The sequence below is a fragment of the Nothoprocta perdicaria genome, unplaced genomic scaffold (genome assembly GCF_003342845.1).
Source record: "Nothoprocta perdicaria isolate Ctin4 unplaced genomic scaffold, notPer1 scaffold_27, whole genome shotgun sequence".
Taxonomy (NCBI): Eukaryota; Metazoa; Chordata; class Aves; order Tinamiformes; family Tinamidae; genus Nothoprocta; species Nothoprocta perdicaria.
In genome coordinates this window covers 2,273,981-2,295,335 of record NW_020455499.1, presented here as the reverse complement: position 1 = coordinate 2,295,335, position 21,355 = coordinate 2,273,981, and the positions used below count along the sequence as shown (strand labels likewise).

General features: G+C 40.9%; 1 long non-coding RNA gene across 1 annotated transcript in view; it reads right to left on the bottom strand.

The window, feature by feature from the left end:
- Positions 1-6,727: 6,727 nt before the first annotated feature.
- Positions 6,728-21,355, bottom strand: part of LOC112948635 — a 36,755-nt gene continuing 22,127 nt past the window's right edge. Inside the window, exons 2-3 of the long non-coding RNA XR_003249673.1 lie at positions 19,220-19,345; positions 6,728-6,967 (exon numbers count right to left, since the gene is read on the bottom strand). This is a non-coding gene — a long non-coding RNA (uncharacterized LOC112948635). The remainder of the gene's footprint in view (positions 6,968-19,219; positions 19,346-21,355) is intronic.

Sequence of the window (21,355 nt, the reverse complement as noted above, 5' to 3'; positions counted from 1 at the left end):
GTTGAGATGTGAGCATATTCTTACAATAAAAGCATATTCTTTCCATCAAAAGCTCTTTGTTTTAATTAGAATATATAGTATTAAAATGAATTGCCAGTTAAAGCATATGTTTGGTCAATGTGCTATTATTTTCCTACCCACTGTCCACRAATCTTCAACAGCTTAGAGCTCACGATGTTGCTATTACCCAGCCACAACATCAGTAAAATCTTTATGCCACGTTATTCCCTGAGCTACACTAGCTGCCAGATAACCCAGGGCTACCTGCACCAGCTCCCATAGACGCTGCAGGTAAATTTGGGGTTCTCGCACCACCTCATCAATACACTGCAAAGCCTGTACTTTTCTCTTTAATAAAGAGCAATCATCTTGGGATAAGAAAGGAATCCTTGGGAGAAAACAGGCTTAAAAGACTGGGAAATGCCAGTTCTCTGAATTAATATCCTGACTTTCATTATGGACTGCAGATTTTCTTCTTCCAACTCCTCAAACCCAGGTCCTCCTTCTACCTCCTGGAACAGCCTCCCATTTCAGTATCCTTCAATTCCTAACTTTATTTTTTTGAAAATAGCCTTTCCCACCCTGGGAATCGTACAGCTATCAAGCACTTGAAGGAAAAGTAACAGTAAAGAAGCTGAAATCTACCAAGATCTTTGGCAGAGACCGAGGGCCGTGGACAGTGAACACCCGGCTCCTCCTTCCCTCCTGGGTGTCCAGTAGCTACAGGGAGCTCCCAAAGGGAAAAACTGGCTCTGCAAGTGAGGTGAGGTTTCTCGTACAACACATCCTTACATAAAAAAAGAAAGCTTTTTAGGGCTATTTTTCTCCAGCTCTTGGAAGGAACTTTATAGATTCCATAAGCAATTCAGAATGGAGCAGTAAGTCCCCACAGTCCTTCCCTAAAATACAGGAGATCAAGAAGACCGAAGCTGGAGATGCTGGAAGAACCTTTCATAAAATGCCACAGGCTGTGGCATGTGCCTGTGCTTACACATTTGCTCAGAGAAGCCTCATTTCTGATACATTTTCCACTGGTGCCACTTCCTTTTTCAACATGACTAGGAGATCAGGTTGGATTCCTAATCCAACTGGCACCACTTCAAAGAACTTAGTTCAAATGCACTCTTGGACAAAATACTGTTGTACCTGCTAGCAGCACCCTGCTCTGCATGATGCAGCATATTGCAAACTAACTACAATTAGCAACCGAATGCCTATGAATATGTTAAAATTCATGTTCATTTAATGTGGCAGTGTAGCAGGAGATAACACACTGCAGTAACTATTGTTACAGAAATGCTGTACTGATCAACTTAAAGCAACCTRGTAAAATCTAGTTGTTCTTTAACATGATTAGCAAATTGAACAAGTGTCAGAGCTTTATAAATTTGTCTCATCATAAATTGGAATTTTACATACAAGAAATTAGTTCTTTAATGTTAAATGAAATGCTTATTTAAGTGTATTTATCAGCTTTCTGAGAGAGGAAGCCAAAACCAGAAACCTAAGGCACTTTCCTAAAACAAGCAGGCTCTTTCCTTGGCTTTGGCTCTGTTTTATCAAGTCTAGAAAGAAGAACATCTAGCTGCTACTTTATCTAACCTGACACATCCCAAACCTGCCAAGTATGATGTGATAAATAGTGTTAACTACTTCCTCTGCATCTGTTTTATCACAGCACATGGCAAAAGGGATTTGCAGATTAGGGCATCACACTTATTTGTGATACTTTGGTATTCTTGTTTTGTGAAGGAAGCTGAAAAGGGCATTTAAAGAAAAACAGTTTAGTGTAAAAAGCATAATTAAAAAGGTAAGCAAATGACACGACTATATTTTATGTTGATAGTATCTATGCCTTTAAAGGAGCCGCTACAGAAAGTTTGATATTGCCGTAATCACCRAGCAACATCATAAATAAGATCTTCCCAATTTCTTTCTGAAATATGGTTTTATAGATTCCATAGGCCTGAGAACATGCAGGCACACTCCTGCCCGAATCTAGCATGCCATGGTTGTTGTCAGATGTGAGAAGAAATTAAGATAAATATAGGAGTGTATCGATAAACTAACTCAACATGCTCTGCACAACCCCATTGCTTAACCATTCTTAATGCTCAACCCCCTCACGACAGTGGTCAGATCAATGGGACACCTCCAAGATCTGGTTTCCTCCTCCCCCTCCTGTTCCTGAGACCAATTCCAGCAAATATTTTTCTTACGTAGCTTTCAGAATGAAAACTCATCTTCACATTTTTCTCTTGCAGCAAATTGCTATGCAAGGAGATGGGTGTCTTTGAATCTGCTTGCCTGCAGGCCACCAGGAACCGCATCTTCTTTTAGTAATTTCTGCTGCTGCTGCGATCAATAAAAGAAATGCATGCTTCTGTATTTGTTACCTTGTACGATAACAGGCTTGCTAAAAAGCTGGGGAAAGCTTAACAGCGTGCCTCCCGGGTCATTAACAATCTATATGCAATAATAATAATCATTACCATTAAACACCCCTCTTGCTGTGTGCAATCCTGCATCATGAAATGAGAGGTTCTTTAGCAATTCTTTTGATATATTTTGCAGAACACATCATACAGGTCAGCTCGCCTTCCTTTTGCAGGAATMAGGAGTAAGGAGCAGTCCAAGTTGGTAGGCAAATTAATTTACTTCTTATCTGCTGCAAACTGCCAGTTTCCCAGCCATTAACGGAGTGGTTCTTAGCTGACAGTTTTAACGATCCTCTATCCCAGGAACTGTCACATGAATCTTGAAGAATATAATGATTACAAGAAAGCAAGAAATATGTTGACTGGAATATTAGTGAATAAAGTTCACTAAATTGTGACTGAATTTCTAATAGGATCGATAGTTTAATTATCATATCATTCTGTCATTGCCATGACAGAAACTTGGCAAATGTTGCAAGGCCATCACGTGGCAAACTGAGCTGATCCAGAGTCAACAAAGACTTGAAAACAGAGGGAAAAAAAAAACAGAAATCCCAGCACTTTTATGTAAATCTGTGAGCAAATACAGATAGGGAAGGTACCTGATAATGATGCAGCCTCTAGGGGATCCATTTCTGCCTACTATTCCAATATACTTTGTAGTGTCCTACATGATTACAACACTAAGCACGGTGTGAAAAATTAACAACTAAAAAGGGTAAAGGAGCAGGTCATTTTACTGCGTAAAAGGCACAAAGTCGCCCACACTCCTCTAGTCACCCGCCAGTTTTCACTGCTGCCCCCTCTCCCTTCCTGCACCCCAACATGCACCAAGGCCCCAGGTGCATGGTGCTGTGCAGGGGCTCTTAGACTGACCTGAACCATGGACTCAACTTGTGCAAGCTCTGGATAAGCCTCTTCAGAATAACACAGCACTACAGACACCACTTCTCTTTTCTGTGAAACAATTTTCATCTGAATTATCATCTTAAGAAAAAAAGGTTAAAAATCTTTATCTTTTGGCTACATCTCTCATGATGTTTACAGCATCTATTATTAGACAGAACTCCACAGAGGCTGTGGAGCTGTTTTTTAAATATAAGAGCTTTTTCATGCATCTAGGTGACTTCCTATAGAGACTGATCAAGTGCTGATAAAGTGATTATACTGCTACTCATCACAGAACTAGTTATATTCTTTACCTCAGCACAYTTAAAAATAAATAATAATTAAAGAAGATTAAACAAATTCTCCCCACTAGTTAGAAAAATAATCCTGGAARTAATAAAACGTATCTTTTCTCTTGAAAGAATATGGATCAATTTTATCCATATTCTTTTTATGGCACTATTCATTTTAAAAGAAAGCACATTTCTTATTTTCTCTTTGTGCTACAACACTTCCAAGACTCAAGCTGACATTCCTAGAGATTAGGCCTTGTCATGGGAGCTTCTGGATGTTTAAAAGTCTCCCATGGGAGTGTGGGGGAAGCTGGTTATYACTCAATGGCTAAGCTAACATTGCACTGCGCCAGCCTCATTTTTAAAGCTTCATCTAATTGACCTCTCTCTGACTCCCAATCTTTGAGTCATCACAGAAAAACACTTRTTACTAGATGTAAATTATTTTAATGGAGTGGTTGAGATAGATCCCATGGCAGGATATAATCTCCTGCAAAATACTGGACTTAAAAAAAACTGTTTAAATATAAGAAAGAAATTTCCATTCAACTCTTGCTGGAAAACGCTAACAATGGAGCTCAATGACCATTGCATTTCACTTCATTATGAAGCCTCATTCCTGCTTTGCCGGAGGGTACATACGAGAGGAGAGAGGGCACATAGGAGAGGAGAGGAGGCAGCTGAATGCCCTGGGGAAGGGATGGGCAGAGGGTAAAGATGAAGAACCTGGAGATCTGGCAGCTCTTCATTAACAGAATGGGTTGATCTCTTGTGACATACTGCAAAAAAGGGTGAAGGTGGCCTTCGGTTTCAAGCTACAATATAGTCAGGCCTTTATAGCATTGCACGAAAAAGCATCTTTGAAGCAGGAAGGTCCCGTTCCAAGAACTGGGTCTGCTCTGACAGACACTTGACACGTGCAGAAGTGATGGAAGAATTAATATTATGTTACCTGGCAAGAGTTTACAAGACACAGCAAATATCCCGGCATCACCTCCTCCTCAGAAGATGGATTCTTCACCGAATGAGCAGGCAGTATTACCGAACAAAATGAATGGACTATTAGCCTTCAGCAAATGGGTATTTATTGTTCTTAAATGGTACATTAGTGCCCAAGCAACACYGATATTTATACAGCACAAACTGCAAGAATGCTAAAGAGCTAAAACTGAGAACTTAAGATTAGTGCTCTTGTATATCCTAAGGAAGCACGAGATCTGAATAGATGAGCACACAAATRAAGATATAAGGTTACGGGAGGAAAAATATCAACTCCATCAGCAGGACAGCAAAGCTACTATTCAGAATCATTCGAAAGACCCAATTCCAACTGCAGCCAACAGTTTGGGACCTGAGCGCATTTAACAAACAGAAGGCACAAACTAGAAATTAGAATAAGCTCAAAGCAAAAGCACTGATCGATCCTATATTGCAATTTTACAGTCAGAAATCAGGACACGTTCCTCCCACGGAGCTGTCAAAATGAGYGGGCATGCGCCAGAACGTTACATAGGGAGTTTACAGTTGTATTTAGCAGCTTTCCTTGGAGAGGACTAGGCTGAAACATCAACAAGTATCAAAAATTCCTTTTTTAAGCTGCAGCTTATAACTTGTAGATATTCATGAAGATGAAACACTCAGCTATGCAAACAGAAAAACAACTTCAACCCTAGCACATTAACGGAGAAACAAAATGTGGTGTTTTACTATTTGCAAGATGTCAGAATTAGCCGCAGCTCACGAGTGGCCTCATCCCAGCACTGCTCCAACAGCCTGGGAAAGCTGCTTGGAAGCAGSAGGAGACCAAGGTCAGCCCCTCCAGACTTCCAGGACAGGCTCTGCAAGCTGAACCTTGCAGCAGTGTCTGACCATGGATGTTGAGCTCTGCAAGCAGAGCAGTGAGGAGACCCAAGCTGGAAGTGCATGCTGCACACATCGGGAGTTTGTCTATAGCATTAAGAAGTGAYATATTGTCTACATATTCTTCTATCTATAGTCTCTGCTATTAAAAAGCTAATAGTAGTGGCCATAGGGTGCCACATAGAGCCATGCCCAATTCCTAGTCTGCCAAGGTGCTTGTCCTGAGGAACAGAGGCACCGGTACCTTTGTCTGTCAAAGCACAAGACAGAAAACTCTCATTCCAGGAGGTTTCAGCCCCCTGGAGCTGCTGCTTCACAAACTGCCCCGCGTGCCCTGCTGAGCATGCAGAGCATCGGCACCGCGCACGGTAACGTGTGAGAGAGGCTGCAGATTTACCTAATATCCGAATAATAAATAATTTCAAACAGGCAGCCACAAACCCACAAGCCCCACAGCACAGACTCCAGGCTGGAGAAGTCTCCAGCAGCAGAGCACTCACACGTGCTTCACATTTTCATTCTGTTAAAACTTCATCAGCTTTTCAGTAGCCTAAGATCCACTACAGCCTTCAAGGGCTCCTTATTTTTATGTTTTCCACTTCTTATTTCAACAATAAAGAACTACGTGACTTTGGCATTATAAATGAGAGAAAAGTGGGCACGCAGAAGTATAATACATTTAATGAAGCCCATGATGTGCTGGTAGAAATTATCTTTGGTACTTAGCATGTTTCCATGAGGTAACAGTTCAGATTTTGCATGTATTTTTATTCTGGTAATTTCAGTTGCTAAAAAAAAAAAAAGAAAAGAAATCTTAAAAGTTGCATGCACATCCTCAGTGRAGCAGCATCTCCCCTGGCCAAGGCCTCAGCGTTTAGGAGCAGGCCCAGGCTGGGCCCAGCGCGGCCACAGAGGCTTCACCTAGAGCCTCAGGTGGACGGTTCTCGCTCGACATTCTAGAGGCACCTACCACCCCTCCTCCTTCATGGCCCTGCTTGCTCTGCTCCAACTAGAAGCTGACCTTGACTTTGAGCATAAATAAACATGGGCCTGACCCGKGTATCTCTGCACAGCCAGGAAAATAAAACAAAACCCAAGCATAAAACACAGCTTCCCGGCAGAAAAAGCCATAAAGTACCTTGACTCCTGCCTTCCCTCTGCTCAGAGTTACTTCTCACCATCAACTCCCAAAACTTTCACAATTTTTTTTTTTTTCTTCAATAAACTCTTGCTGTTCCCATGCCCTACAAAAGGGAGACTTTAGGATATTTATCATTTCTCAGAAATTATGAGTGACCCCTTCCAAAACAGCTTAGATTTGGACTCTTTGAATATATAAGTCAAAAACAGTAGTTTGTGAAGGCCGTGAGCTGCTTCTGTGGAACTGAGCCCTCAGGKCCCATTTCATACGTGTCTTCGCACCCTTCTCTGCACAGGAAAACTCACATTCCCCTTGTCTGGGTAGGAGATTTTCCAGCTTTCTATTTTCTGTCACAACAAAATCAGACAGAGAAAGGAAAATGCCATTAAGATAATCTCGTGCTATTTTCTGTACATTCAAAATTGAGAGTCTGCTTTAGCTAACACAGCAACAAATGCAGCCACAACATGGCAGAGCCACCCATGCCATCATTTAGGGGTTTATTTATGGTTGGCTTTACCACAGAAAACAACTGAGCAGTCTGACCCAATTTGCAATTTTCACTGCCCTTCCAGGCAGTGCCATCCCAGAGGATCGCTCCCAGCTGGAGGGATAAATTTGCAATGAAAAATCTTGCTGGTTATCTGTGATGATGTAAGTTAACTTTTGTTTGTCTGAAATATTTTGAATTAAACGACGTTTTGTTTAATTTGKTATCTGAGGTCCAAATGTGACCCTTCTAAAGCTGTCGCTGCTGTTTCTTCATAGGCTGGTACACTGGAGGCCAACGCAATACTCAAGCTGAACTGCTAAGCCACTAGTACGACTATCGAAGCTGCTCTCCTAAAGGAGCAAAATCACGTAGAGAGGAAAAAAATAAGAAAAAAGTGCTTTTGCATATAATCTAATACAGCTAATTCTACATCAAAGTATAAACTGTCAATAACTTAAAGCCAGAACACGTCTCCTCTTGCCGTACATCTTTGCAGGGTTTYTGCTCCACTCTCTATCGAGTATTCCAGGTGAAGGCAGCACCTTTCACAAAATCACATCCCATGGACAGTCTGGGACAGGTCATTCCTGCACCTTGTTCCTGGAGCCTGTGCTGGGAAAGCGCAGGCAAAACACCAGGGACGAGACCTGCTCCGCATGGACAGCGAAGAAGCCATCCCTGAGCCGGAACGCTCCCTGTGCCCCACGCTGCCGGCAGCCCCTTCGGGACAAGGCCAAGCACGAGAGCTTCGGGCACGGCGCCTGGGTCCTTCTGCTTGCTCCGCTGCAAGGCCAGTCCGTAACAGGCTGCCTGCTGCTTACACATCCAGAAAGGGCTCTAAATGCCTTCAAAGGCAGTATTTTACCTCCTAAAGTGAATACCTTTCCCATAATCTTCAAGCCATTTTTAATCACCAAAAAAAAAAAAAAAAATCCGTTTGACAGTAGTGGTAATAGATTAATTATTTAACTGAAATAATTTCATCTGCTAATGGTTTAATTAAGCATACAAAACAGCTTATTTGATTTTATTTGTATTTAAGACTTCCTGTTCTCCCCAAAGTATTTATTATCCGAGGCAYGATTCTTCTAATCTTAGATATGCTCAGGGACTGAAGTACTATTTTATATCAGCATTTCTCAGCTGCTTTTATCATGAATTGATATATTACAAACTATGTTAATGAGCTGTTTAGTATTCATATATTAGACTTTTCCTCATTTTATATGGAAATAATACTATAAAAATTCTAAGAATACTAGTTTTATGTGCAGGGTAATGATGAGTTGTAAAGCAAATAAAAAAGGGGAAATCTGTGGTGGCAGGGAATATGAAATGGATTAGTACATAGCCAATGTGCTTTACATTAGTATAAAATTATTAAGCATGTAATTAAGTAGGATCAATTGCACTGTTTGTTTTTAGGGTAATGTTATAGTTATTTTAGATGTTTCATCTTTAAGAATTTAATTTCACACTTTAATGATCATGTTGTAATTTCCCCCCCCCCTCCTTGGAGCAACTGCGGCCTTGGCTGGGCTGACTTCGAGAGAGCGCCCGGCAGCCAAGGCTAAAYGAGATGGGGCTTTACAGGAGCCTAACGAGTTAAACCATTGACAGTCAGATCATTTCAATCTGCATGCAGGTCTTAGAAATAAAGAGGAACCCAAAAATCCTATTTGGAAAACTTGAGGACAGAGAAGATGGTTCTCTAGTTTGCATAGAGGGGAAAGAAAAAAAAAGAACAGCAAAAACCCAAAACTGAAAAATACCTCTGTGATTCAAGTGAATTGCATCACTTTGAGCAGGAAATTACAAGGCAACGAAACGCAGCATTGGCCCTTATGGAAAACCCAACGTTGCACTAGTAAGTTTTGCTTACTAGTTCAAAACTTACCCAAAATATCAAATATCAGGCACAAATGTAGAGCAGCACAGCTTACTGTAAGTTAGAAAGCCCCTTCTCAATATCTTCTACAAGCTGAGCATAAAGKCAGCAAGAGACTTTGCTGTTTCAGCATACTGACACATAGGCAGTAATTTTATATATATATGTATATTTTATATATATATAWWRTRTATAYATWAAAWATATGTTTTTACAGAAAAAAATCCAAAGTGAATTCTTTCCCCAACTGTTGGTTCATCACTTCAGTAATGAATAATGAGTTTACCCCCATTTACTTCCCTTTGAAATAATTCACCTTATCACCAATCCATCATTAGCAGCTGTGACTTCAAAGCTGCCATGCTTTTGATGAGGCTGTGAATGTCAGATGATAAAACTCAATTTAGTATTCTCAGAAAACACAAACACAAATGTAGCCCAGTCCTATAAATACTTGTTCAAATGAGTAGAACTAATAGGGGAATATTTTCATATTAGGCACATAAGTTTAACATACAATKTAAGACCTGCTTCTGAGGGCTCAGCAATCAGCTCTACAGAGCTGGATGTACGTGGCTGTTGATGCATCTTTGAATAATACAAGATGAAAGTATTAAGCAATGCAGAGATGTTAAAAATGTTTTATTTGGCACAGTTAAATTTCCCTCACGCGCCAGTACTTCTGAGTAAGAACTGCTAATACAAGTGAGGACTTTCTGGATTAGATGTGTAAATCTCTAAGTAAACAATAAAGAACTAATTCTGAAGGATACTTTTTGAAATAAAATCCTTTCAACCATTTCCTTTTTTGCTTATTAGAAGGCTAAAACATACTGCAGTTGAATCCTGGGCATTATACTTGGTGAAAAGAGTTTTTGTCCTGCATTATTTCTCYGTTCACAGTAAAGTGCCCTCTTTACTGACTAAAACTACTCTGCATTTTACAGCTAATAAGATATCTAAATTCTTGCTTTAAATCACAGCCCTATTTTCAAAAAGAGCAATTTTACTTTTCTTCCAGAAARCCATCTGCTTGCTAATGAGAGTTGTTTTCATCAGTAATTTTGAGGAGAAAAATTATTATTACACTTGGGGATTTTTTAAGTGACAAATAAAGAACACTATGCAGCCTGCTATTTAAATACACRACATCTCTCCCAGGGCAGGGGCTAGGGACCAGATTCATCATTATAATTACAGGTATTTGTAGCGAGTCTCGGTGTGACCGGGGCCCACAGGGAAGCAGCATCACCTCGGATAAAAGTCTTTCAACCTGCAACTCCATACACGAGATTGCTGCATTTTGTAAATCCCTGCATTACCCAAAATTGCCTTTTCAGACCAACAAAGCCAAAAAGGTTTTTGATGGTGCTATGCACTTCTTTTTTTCCCAAATATGTTTTTAAATTTTGTCARTGTCTAATCAATGGACAATGCTTTGCTGCAGCAGTTTCTCTGCCTCTCCTTTCGCAAAGCTGTTTCTGCTAGATGTGATGTGCTCACCACCAGCTCGATGTTAGGATGAATTTTACTGTTCAAGGTACATTCCCCACCTCCCCAAATAATCTCTTTTCTTGCTGCTATCAAACACCTCAGTAGCGTGACAAGAGAGCAGGACACCAAGGACTGGCGAGGGAGAGATGAAATTGAGACACAGAATGAAGGAAGAATCATCAGGAGGTGCCTGAAGAGAACAGGACCAGACATATGAGTGCAGAAAGAGAAGCTGGTTAATATGAGCACAGAGAAGAAAAAGGGACCAATGGAAAGAATTAAAAGTAGTATTTTTTTGTACTGGTTTTGACATTTTCATCCAAATGAATATAAGCAAAACAGGGGAAGCAATGAATTAAGCAACAGTGGGAGAYAGGGCTACAAAGAATCAGGAGGAAATGGAGAATCAGAGGGGGATGGAAGAGCTGAGTAGAGCAGGCACTGACTGAAGACTTGCAAGGAGATTAACATCAAAGGGAGGAACAGAAAAAGAAATAAATAATAGAAGCCATTAAATAATACAGGTTAAGTTTCAACAAAAGGCACGGGGAAATAAGGACAAAAAATATTATGGGACAGAAAAAAAAGTTGAAACTAGAGGGGTTTTAYAAAATCCACCGCAAACTCATGCCTTTCCCCCAGCCACAGGCGCAGCCATCACTCAGACCCTTGCCTTCCCACGGGCCAGCTCCTCACGCTCCCASTGCTACTGAGATCCCCCCGGGATCTCCTGCGTGGCCAGGGAGGGGGGTCAGTCCCTCCCAGGAAAGCCGGAAAGGGGCACGGGCACACGAGAGGCTCAGTACCCAGGTGGGGATCACACTGAGCACGTAGCTCATTCATGACCCGCGCTGGCAAGAAGGCCAAGGAGGCAAAAAGTGCCATGAGCTTCAGCTCACAGCCAAGCAAGCGGGCCAGCCCTGCCATCCCCTCCCCTTGCACGCTTAGTTTTTGGGGGTGTAATTTGGAGCTAGCTGTGAAAATAAAGTTGTTCCTGGTTAAAAACYCAAAAACAAAGCCATGGTCAAATATCATTTGTTTTCATATGTTTTCCAAAAGACTGATCTTTTCTTTTTTTTTTTTTTTGCCTTATGAGTATGTATCCCATTAGAGTTGATTGGGATTGAGTTGTGGGAAGTGCAATTTTAGCAAGCAATTAATCCATAAATGAGCTGTTTCAGAATTGTAGGTAGTGGGCACCATCCTTCAAAGACGCCATCCTGCCCTTGCATTTTACCTACGTGTTTCTACAGACCTTAGAAGAAGCTCATTTTGTTAGCAACCATTTAATTGAATTCCCTCTGAACCACTTCTGGAAGACCATACAGAAGATAATCAGTGCTAAGAGAGAAAAAAAAAGTAGTATTTCTGATGAAATGTCACTGAGAGATGCCATAACCTCCACATCCTTCAGGACCAGCCTGGTTGCTGCAGACTTCATTCCAGAACTGAGATTACAGAGCAAATAGGCAGCTGCTGAGCACACCACTCAGAGCTATTCAAACCTGCACCTCTTGCTAGGGATGCTCTGTCTCTGCACAGCAATAAAGTCACGTTCCCTGTGCAGCTCTTGCACTTCACACACACACACACACACACAGGGCAGCTTGGGCTTTCCCCACACCGCAGACAACTTTTGAGAAGTTCGCCCAATGTGGAAAGAGAGAAAGAAGTGTACTTCATTTTATGCGCTCAAAATAACACAAAAAACCCTAGCACTTCCCTGAGCCCAGGGGAGTGTCTTAGCTAAGGTTCATTTCACTGGATGAGCTTGAACAAGTTCACAAAGAAATTATTCTTTGTCAAACTTTTGATAGAACACACGTCCTGCAATACAGTTGCAAGACATGAATTATTGTTAATAAACCTCAAACAAGGTAACCTTATGAAAATGTATTAGCCTATATTAAAAGTTAATGCARCAATTTATATTGATAAGCTGTAAAGAGATTTCCAGCATCTACATGTATAATAATTACACTAACCAAATAATCATAATCAAAATCTAGTGCAACATTTTCATCTAGTTCTTGAGCTCTAAGGCAGTTACTTTTGGCTGACATGGGACTGGATGTACACAAWACGCAAAGGAAAATGACGTTATATAAGGGAAAGCATTGAAGAGCAGTCAGACTGGACAGCAGCAAAACAGTGAATATACAGAATAGAAAAATAAACTTTACAATTTGACTGCTTTTTGACTTTCAAGTGATGAAATAAGCAGAAAAGGCCATTAATTCTGTTTCCTGCTATMTTATGATGTTTACCTGATTGTAGCTTGTCACTTGAGCATTTAAGAAAAACATTTTTTATTTGCGAAACTGGAATGGCAGCACACTGCAGCCTGAATGCTGATGGCAGAATAACCTGCTTGTTGCTGCAGCCTTTACAAGCAATGCAGCAGYGTCAGACAAGCTGCCAGCATGGGGCTCCTGGTACTTCTGATATCAGTTAGCCAGATTTACACCTTGCTCTTGCAAACTCCGTGTGTTTAGTACAGTATAAACTCCTGTTCCTGCAGCGTTGGCTGGTAACAGGTTATATGATACACACGGTAGGTATTCAGCGTATCAGAGAGCTCTAGCAATGCTCAAGCACCTCGTTACCACCCCTCTGAACACTCCTGCCCGCGGGGCACGCGCTGCTACCCCACTCAAGCTCCCATATCTATCACTTATGACCTTTATTCATCATAAAACACCAGCAGCAAGAAGCAGGCCTGAGCTCGGCCTTTCCAAACCTAAGACTCAAGCAGAATGAGGAAACGGTGCCACGCACAAGTGTCCCCGAAGGGACACCCTCAGTCGGGCAGTGCTGGCGCCCGTTCAGCACAGGGCCCCGAGTAGGGGCTGTATCACAGGAACCTTCACAACGGCCTTCCAAGGCACCCGCACAATCCGTTAACCAGTTTTATATTCAGAGCACAGTGTATGCATCCCGGTAATCTGACAACGTGCCATGTCTCACGCTTACATAGTTTAGCGTCCTCAGGAAAGTATAAAACGGAATTTTCTCTAAATGTTCGCTTGGGCCTCGCCATCATTGCTTTGTGTTGGCTTTGACAGAAGATAAACACAACCCAGCTCAGGTTATTGCCCGGCCTCCGCTACCTGTGATCAAAGCCCTGCTGGCCCAAGCAGAAGAGCAGGATTAGTGGAGAGAAACAAAAGGACATTCCCAGGGCAGGAAACCTCTGAGCAAGGCAATGGAGCCTAAGCAATGGTAGAGCTGAAAGTTGCATGGCAAAACCCTGGGCCCAACGCAGCAGCCCTGTCTTTACCRGTGGCTGCCACAGCTGCAGCTTTGCCAGGAGCAAACGCAGCAGGGAGACTTCATGAGGAGGATGTTTTCTTCCAGATTTGCAAAGCTATTATCAGGAAAATTAGGCTTATTTCAAACATTCATCCTCATCTATCCAAAGTACTTCAATACCAAACAAAAATTGTGACGGTAATGTATTGTTATATTAAGTATTTGACTTTTATATATAWAAAAGTTTATATTTTATATAAACTAGCAGCAGTTTCTTAAAGCTTCCTGACATTTGTCATTTTATTTTGATTCATTTCCTACAAGAGCTGTAGAAGTTGTTTCAGTTCCACACTATTCATAATGAAAGCTCTTAATTCAAAGAGCRAGTATACATTCATCACCTCAAATCAGTTAAAATTAATAACTCCAATATGGRTCTTGCTGGAGAATAGATACAAACAACTATTTTACATAGATTTTTCTTGTTCAGTGTTCACTTTGTATATAGCAAAACTAAAAGGTGAAAACACAAGGTGCACTTTTCCCTTTTGTGAAGGGTTCTCTTCATTTACCTCAGAACAGGTCATCTTGAATATATGCAAAAGTCATTTATCGACCTGGGATTTTCAAAAGCTACTTAAGAACAGTTTGAGAGCCAGAYTTCTACTGAATTGCAATGGACTTATTTATGAAAGATTTAGGAGCTTTACAAAGTTTGATTTTCATTGTTTCAGACCATAAGAGTGACACAGCAGCTGATTATCTCATCATTTACTGGAAAGAGAAGTACAGTTCAGGTACCCAATTAACAATTTTCAAGCTTGTGAAACTAGTTCCACACAATTAACATCCTGCAAATGGGAAAAGCTATTTTAGTGGAGTGAGGCTGAAGCTCCGTCAACTGGAGCTTTCTTCTTGCTGCCTTCTTTTGCTCCTTTAATTGCACTTGGAGCAGCTAGTCMTAGAGCAGGACTGTTATCAGAGCTAACTTCAACATGGTTATGATAAGGTTACAACTACTCATTCTAGAGATAAGTTCAGAATTTAGCCGTTTGGGCTGGAAACTAGGACCAGGGTCATTGCGGGACCATGTGGCTACAAGTAAAACCCTGCGAGTCGCTTGTGCTCAGATGGCTGCTTGGGTGCCCTCTGATGGGGCTCAGATACAGAAACAGCACTGCCAGATAACAAACAGGTAGCTGGGGAAGGTACAAAAGACAGAATTGCAGCAAATTGTTTTAAAAAAAAAATTCATGCTAAAAATAACAGAGCACTGAGGGCCTTTATGCCATGGGAGTAGGAGGGCTGATAGTGCCCAGTGTTGTTTTCTCTTCCAGGGTACTTACTTCTCTCAAGCAATACTTGGCATCAGAGGCTGTTCCCAGGGCACTCATCCATGCTGTGGCAGAGCTCCCCAGCCTGCAATAGGCCGTGATGGTGGAAAAAGAATTCAGACCTCCAGCCTTTCTTCACAGAGCAGATATCAGGCAGAAACACAGCAGCTTCTTCTAGTTCATGGCTAAGAGACAGTAAGTTCCCTTGCTGGGACTGCTGCTGCACTCAGTGTAACGAAAACAAGCACAACGGATGGGCAAAGATCCAAAGGAAGCTGCAGAAAACAACTCATTTTCACGCTCCTCTGTTTTACCTCTCCTTAGCTTGATGTACTTGGATAGAGCGGCATTCGTGAGCGGAGGTTGGAAAAGAATGTGCAACCCAGGCAACTGTTCACRTAAGAAATTCCTCAATACAAATTACTGGAATCATTTCCAAAAACACCTTTTAGATCACAACCCTATTTGATTTTATGTATTTATTAAGAGTTTTATTTATTAGGTTTTATTTCCCCGCAGTTGAAGGGAAAAGCCACATAACAGGACCTCAAGTTATGTTTCTTGGGCAGCTGCTTTACTGGCAGTGAATTATTTCAGTCGGAGCTTCAAGCGTGGAACAGCGCAAACACTAGGACCCCCAAACAACAGTGCTTTAGGTTTGTGCTTTGAGACACATTTAATGAACTTCCCTTCTTAATTCCCTTTAAAATCTGCTGAGAGAGGCAAATGCTTACACTTGTTAAGCACGATGGGTGGCAAGACCCATAAAATTGAAAACAATTGTGTAATGTTGATTTCTACTAACTACCGAGTGTATAAAGCAGGCAATACAAAACTGATATTCAGATATTTTACAAGGTCATTATTTGTCAACAGTATTTTGACCATTCTGTATTTATCCYGCCAAAAGAGGTGGGATTATTTATTTATTTTTTAAAATATAGATAAGTTCTCTAAACTTCTGTAAACTCCAGCCTAAAATCTACCTGTAAGAGTCAGACACATTGGCTCAGATCCTGGAGAACCTGATAGAGCACTATTGATTTCTAGAGAGCTTCAYTTAGCCTACCAGAGAGGCTGGCATCATCCGATTACATTAAATAAATTGATTTTTGAACCCTGAATATTTGCAAAAGCYTCATGAAAAGCCTAGAGACTTTCTGCCCAAGACAGGGTAGAAATTACTTGGTCAAGAGTTTTATTAATATAACTTTTAAAAATCAATTTTCTCATGAACAATTCACTAACGGAAAAGCAACAGAATTTGTTCACTAAAATATTCATTATGAATCACCAAACCAGGTTCTTGGGTACTATAAAAAGCAGCAATTCCACTGAGAGGAGAAAGAATTAGAGCTGCTAGGAAATGGAACGGAGCACAAGGGAAGGTGCAACAGGAATTCACTGCTGCTTTTCCAGAGCTATCTGGAAGATCCCTGGAAGATGGGAAGCAGSAGGGTCGCAGACTGGTGTGGGAAGCTCGGAAGAGCACAAGCAGTGACAGGACACTCCATCAAACTGCTTGGCTGGAGGGAACAGAAGCTGTAGGTGCATAAAGCTGATCCAACCTTCATAGGTTCCGGCACAGAGACAGAATTTAACACCAACTGAAAAGGTCATATTTTTCCTCCTCTCTGCTCTTCCTAGATCTCTTTACTGCAGCTAATATGGGGGCTAGATTGCCTATTTTCATGGGGATTGTAGAGGGTAYGATCTAGAGGGATACAGTTACAGGGTCCATACTTGCATCGCCCAATAACTTTGGGGCTCTATTGAAAATCCGGTCAAAATGCCACCAGTAGAAAGCTCAGAGATATTTAGTTCTYAAAACTTCTGTTCTTAAAAATTCTCTGCAATAGATGGCTGAGTGACAGAACACACCACAACTTTTCATATCCTCACTGTGGGAAAAGCTGCAGCATAAGAACTTACCTCCTTTTAGACACCTTGAAATCCACCTGCAAAAGAAGCTAAGAACCACTTGCAGGAAAAGCTTTGATCAATCCTTACACATTATTAGAATCCAGAAAACCCTTTCACTAGGCACAAATCCACAGAAAAATCAATCAAACTTCATTTGTTTATGGCTAAAGGAACAACTAGTAATATCTGTCAGGCTACATCAAATAACTCACCCTATATAAGTCAACAAAGAGCTGACAAATAGAAGCTGCATTCATCTATAAACAAGCAGACAGGCCACCTGATGCTCTGAAACTGAAGGTTTGGAGTCTCCGGCATTAATGCCAAGATAATTCATAAAAATATGCTCGGATAGCTGGACAAAAATAAGGTACATTAGTCACCTCTAACATGTAGAAACAGCTCCCTTCATGAGGCACACACATATTGCAGGAGCTACCTGAACCATTAGTATCAACATATAACTGAGAACAAATACTTAAATTTCCTCTCAGCATCACAGAGCTGATTGTTAAGCAGAGGCCTTAGCCAGCACAGAATCCCAGAATGGCTGAGGTGGAATGGGACCTCTACACATCATCTAGTCYAACCCCTTGCTCCAGCAGGGAATGAGACACCAGTCATGTCACAAATTCCAATTTCACCTTGCACAGTCAAATGCCGCCCAGGTACCTGATCAACCAGCAAACAAGCTGGCAACAAGCTGGCTTGGGTCTAAGAATTTAGCCAGAAAAGCTGCAAATCTACCACCTACCTTTGACTTAGGACAACATAAGCAATGGATATGATGGCAATTGCTACTTGCAAAAGAGGAGTTATTTCTCCAAGGAGCTGAGGTTAGGAAGAAGAGCTTCCTTCCTGCCCACCCTTCCTTTTCCTTCTTCAAAATTTGTGTTTCTRAGATTTTAAATGGCATTACTGACTGCAGATCATACAGAATACAGACCCAGTGCAATCAAATATGTACGGCTAACTATCTAGATACCTGGCAAGTTGCTGGATTTGGAACTGCATTTTGGAACTAGGAAATAAAGATTAGGAGTCAAAACTAAAATCTGTGAGTGTGGCTTTTGTGTATTTATCACAACATTCATTAACTAGGAAAAAAACACAAAACAAAAACCCCTTTCATCTGCAGATGCTGACACTGTGCTTCARAATAATTATTGCATTGGGAGCAATCACATCAGTGCAGTAATAAAAACTCTAAACGTATCTGATGTTTCCAAACAGAATGTTTTGTTTCTTGAGGACTCTGAAGTGTTTCACAAAYGGTTAATCAGAGGATCCTCGTCACCATCTCAGAAGCAATTTTCCATCCATCTCAAAGAGCAAACTGTGGAGCAGGAGGGTTGAAGTCATTTGTGCAATGCTTGCCCAGCCAGAAATGGTTTCCAGACACAGCAACTTTCTGCCCTCCCCTTACCTTACAGCAAAGGCTCCTAAGTACTGTCTGATACATGATATTTTTCCCTTTAGCGGAAAAGCAAACCCATKCCTATTTCTAGCCTTCTTGATGACGAGAATTCCTTGGGAAAGGCATAGTTTCTCTCTCACATTAACTGCTTATCCTGGGGATACAACCAGGAAATTCCCTTGTTTTCCTCCTCAGAACACAGGAAACAAGAGAACATTAAGATTTAATATCACTTCATCAGTAAGCTACAAGGCTGATAAAAAAAAATCTGTATGGTTGCTATTCTCATCTTCAGCAGCATGAAAAACAAGCTCTCCTATTATAATTAACCATGTTTTATTAAAGCTTTCCCTCATTTTCCTTTCTTTGCCTCTTTTCCATTGCAGTTTTTCSTTTTCTTTCATTTCTCCCTTTGATGTCTGCACACTCCCGTTACTTTTATTGAAAACATTTGTGCACTACTCACTTTCAACCCRCCTCTCTCCTTCTCAGAGAAGCATTTTTTTCCTGCGTCTGACTTTGCCTCTGCCCTCTATAGCTAATCTATCAGCTCAGCCTGAGCATAAGGAACATATGCTCTGGTGAGAGCGTTCATTGCAAGGTGGCACATGAATAAAACACCTCCCATTTCTTTTGCCTCTCACCTAGACAGTGAATGAAACCTATTCTCCTTGATAGGAAGATTTATTTGGGGAGATTTAAAAAGCAAAATTCATCCTTGCAATTTTATGCTGAGTGCAGCTCCAAATGTTACAGCTACGTGGGAAACAAAATCATATTGGTGCCTTCYTTACTTACATGTGTCTAAAGACTCATCTGAATCGTCAGGACAGTCGGGTTCTCCGTCACACAGCCAGTGTTGAGAGACACAAGTGACGCGATCGCGACAGAGAAACTCTCCTACGTCACAAAGTCGATGAGCTTCTGAAAACAACAACAGTTTGAAATGGAATGATTTGAAAAAAGTGAACAAAAATAAAGCAACACAATGAAAAACAAAAGCGAAAACAATGCAAATTTTAAATGAGAAATCAAAGTAAAGAATAAAAATAATGTGAAAYACTAACTTAATGGGATGGCTAAAGACAGTGCCCTCGCTGCGGCTGGACAGCCCTGCAGCCYGCAGGGTTGCAGTGGGACTCCCTCTTCCAACCAGCCATAAAGAAGCAGAAAGCACCTCTACAAGGGAGAGTTTTAAGAAATTCTGTTCTTTTCAACTGCTTCACAATCAAGTAAGTTTCTCTGCTGCGTGGAGTTCAACAAGGTTTAATTTCACAGCATTTGCATGTCTGCTCTCCCGTCCCCAGAAAATACTGCCACATTGCTGCTGTAACCAGATTTTCCCAGGACGTATTTTTGTATTTGTACATTTTTGAATATGTATGTTTTTGACTAGTGCTTTAAATAACTATTTTAACAACTAAATCTTAGCTGAAGTTTTACATATAACAATATTCTAGATTTCATGTGACAAAGTTGGAGGCAAAGAACCTGTTATTTGAAGTCAGAAAGAGGCACCTCAAACACAAGGGTCTASGGAGGGCAGTTTTGGCCATATGGCACATCCAGCCTAGCTCCCAGCTCCAAAGAAAGTCTGCTGACCTTGAGAACTGGGGGAGTTAACGCAACACGACTCCATCATTAATTACCATCAAATTATCCCAATAAGCTGCTAACTAAAGCTCAGAGTTTCTGTGCAATACCTTTGCATCCACTTTGTGGAAATACCAACTGCAGCACTGCCTTCCACACTGTCACATTGCAAGTCTCAGGGAAAAACTTTTTGGATAGTTCTCTCCCTTATACTAATATGAGTAGAGAATAACTTCACTGGAGTCGATATTTGTTACAGAGATATAAAAGTGTATAAATAAGGAGAGAATTAAGCCCAACTCCATTTCTAGATCAGTCCATCAGTTTGGTTCATGCTGAAAACAAATGACTTATAATATCTTTTCTAATCATTATTAGGCTGCTGCAATTCACGTCGTCCTACGTGGCTACTTTCAGTGTTTGATGAACTGCTCCCAAACATGAGCTGTTTGGCTACAGCTCGTGGCCAAACACCTGCAATTACCAGGAAGTCTCGTGGTGTTCATTTCCGAGTCAGATATGTAAACTGCCAATTAGCATCATAATAAAAAATGTTCCTCAGAATAACTTAGACTCCTAAACAAAACAGGTATTTCAAAAAAAAATTACAGTAATATGTAGTAGCTATGTTGCTCCTTCTGTTACTCTGCAGAAGTCTTAGGCATTTGTGTTATACTTTAATTTCTTGCATTTACTAAAACCACAGAGTGATGAGGCACTTCACCTCGGTCATGTTTTGTAAAAGGTGACTGTTTAAAAGCAAAGATCTACGTTCTTGCAGAGGAAATTTTGCAGTTTTTGAAGGAGGGAGTTGGGTGAGTTTCAGCATTTCAAAGTATGCATTAACACAAACTAAGCATGTATCTAGATCCAACATAAAGAAACAATTGATCATGGATTTTGAGAACACAGAGCTTACAGAAACCTACAGTGCATTATATAGTATCTGTCATTCTCCATGCAATCCATGGTTGTTCATTATAGGCATGTAAGCACTAAAAAAACCACCCAGTTATCTACTGTGCCTCTGTATTATACCATGGAAAAATGTGTGCATTTAATTGACAGTAGTATCTTCAGTATCAAAACATTTACATAGCTAGGCTTACACATGTGACGGGCTCTACAAACCCACTCAATCACCTACATGTAAAATACCTAGGAAAAAAATCATTGTTTCCTTCCTGCAAGTCCTAACTAGCAATAATTAGGCGAGGGGAAAAAAATCAATATTGTCATTTATGTCAAAACATAACACTGCAAGTCTGCTTATTTACTGCAGCAAGCAGCACCAGCATCGAGAGGAAAAATTATATATATGAGAGTGATGAAAAAATCCAG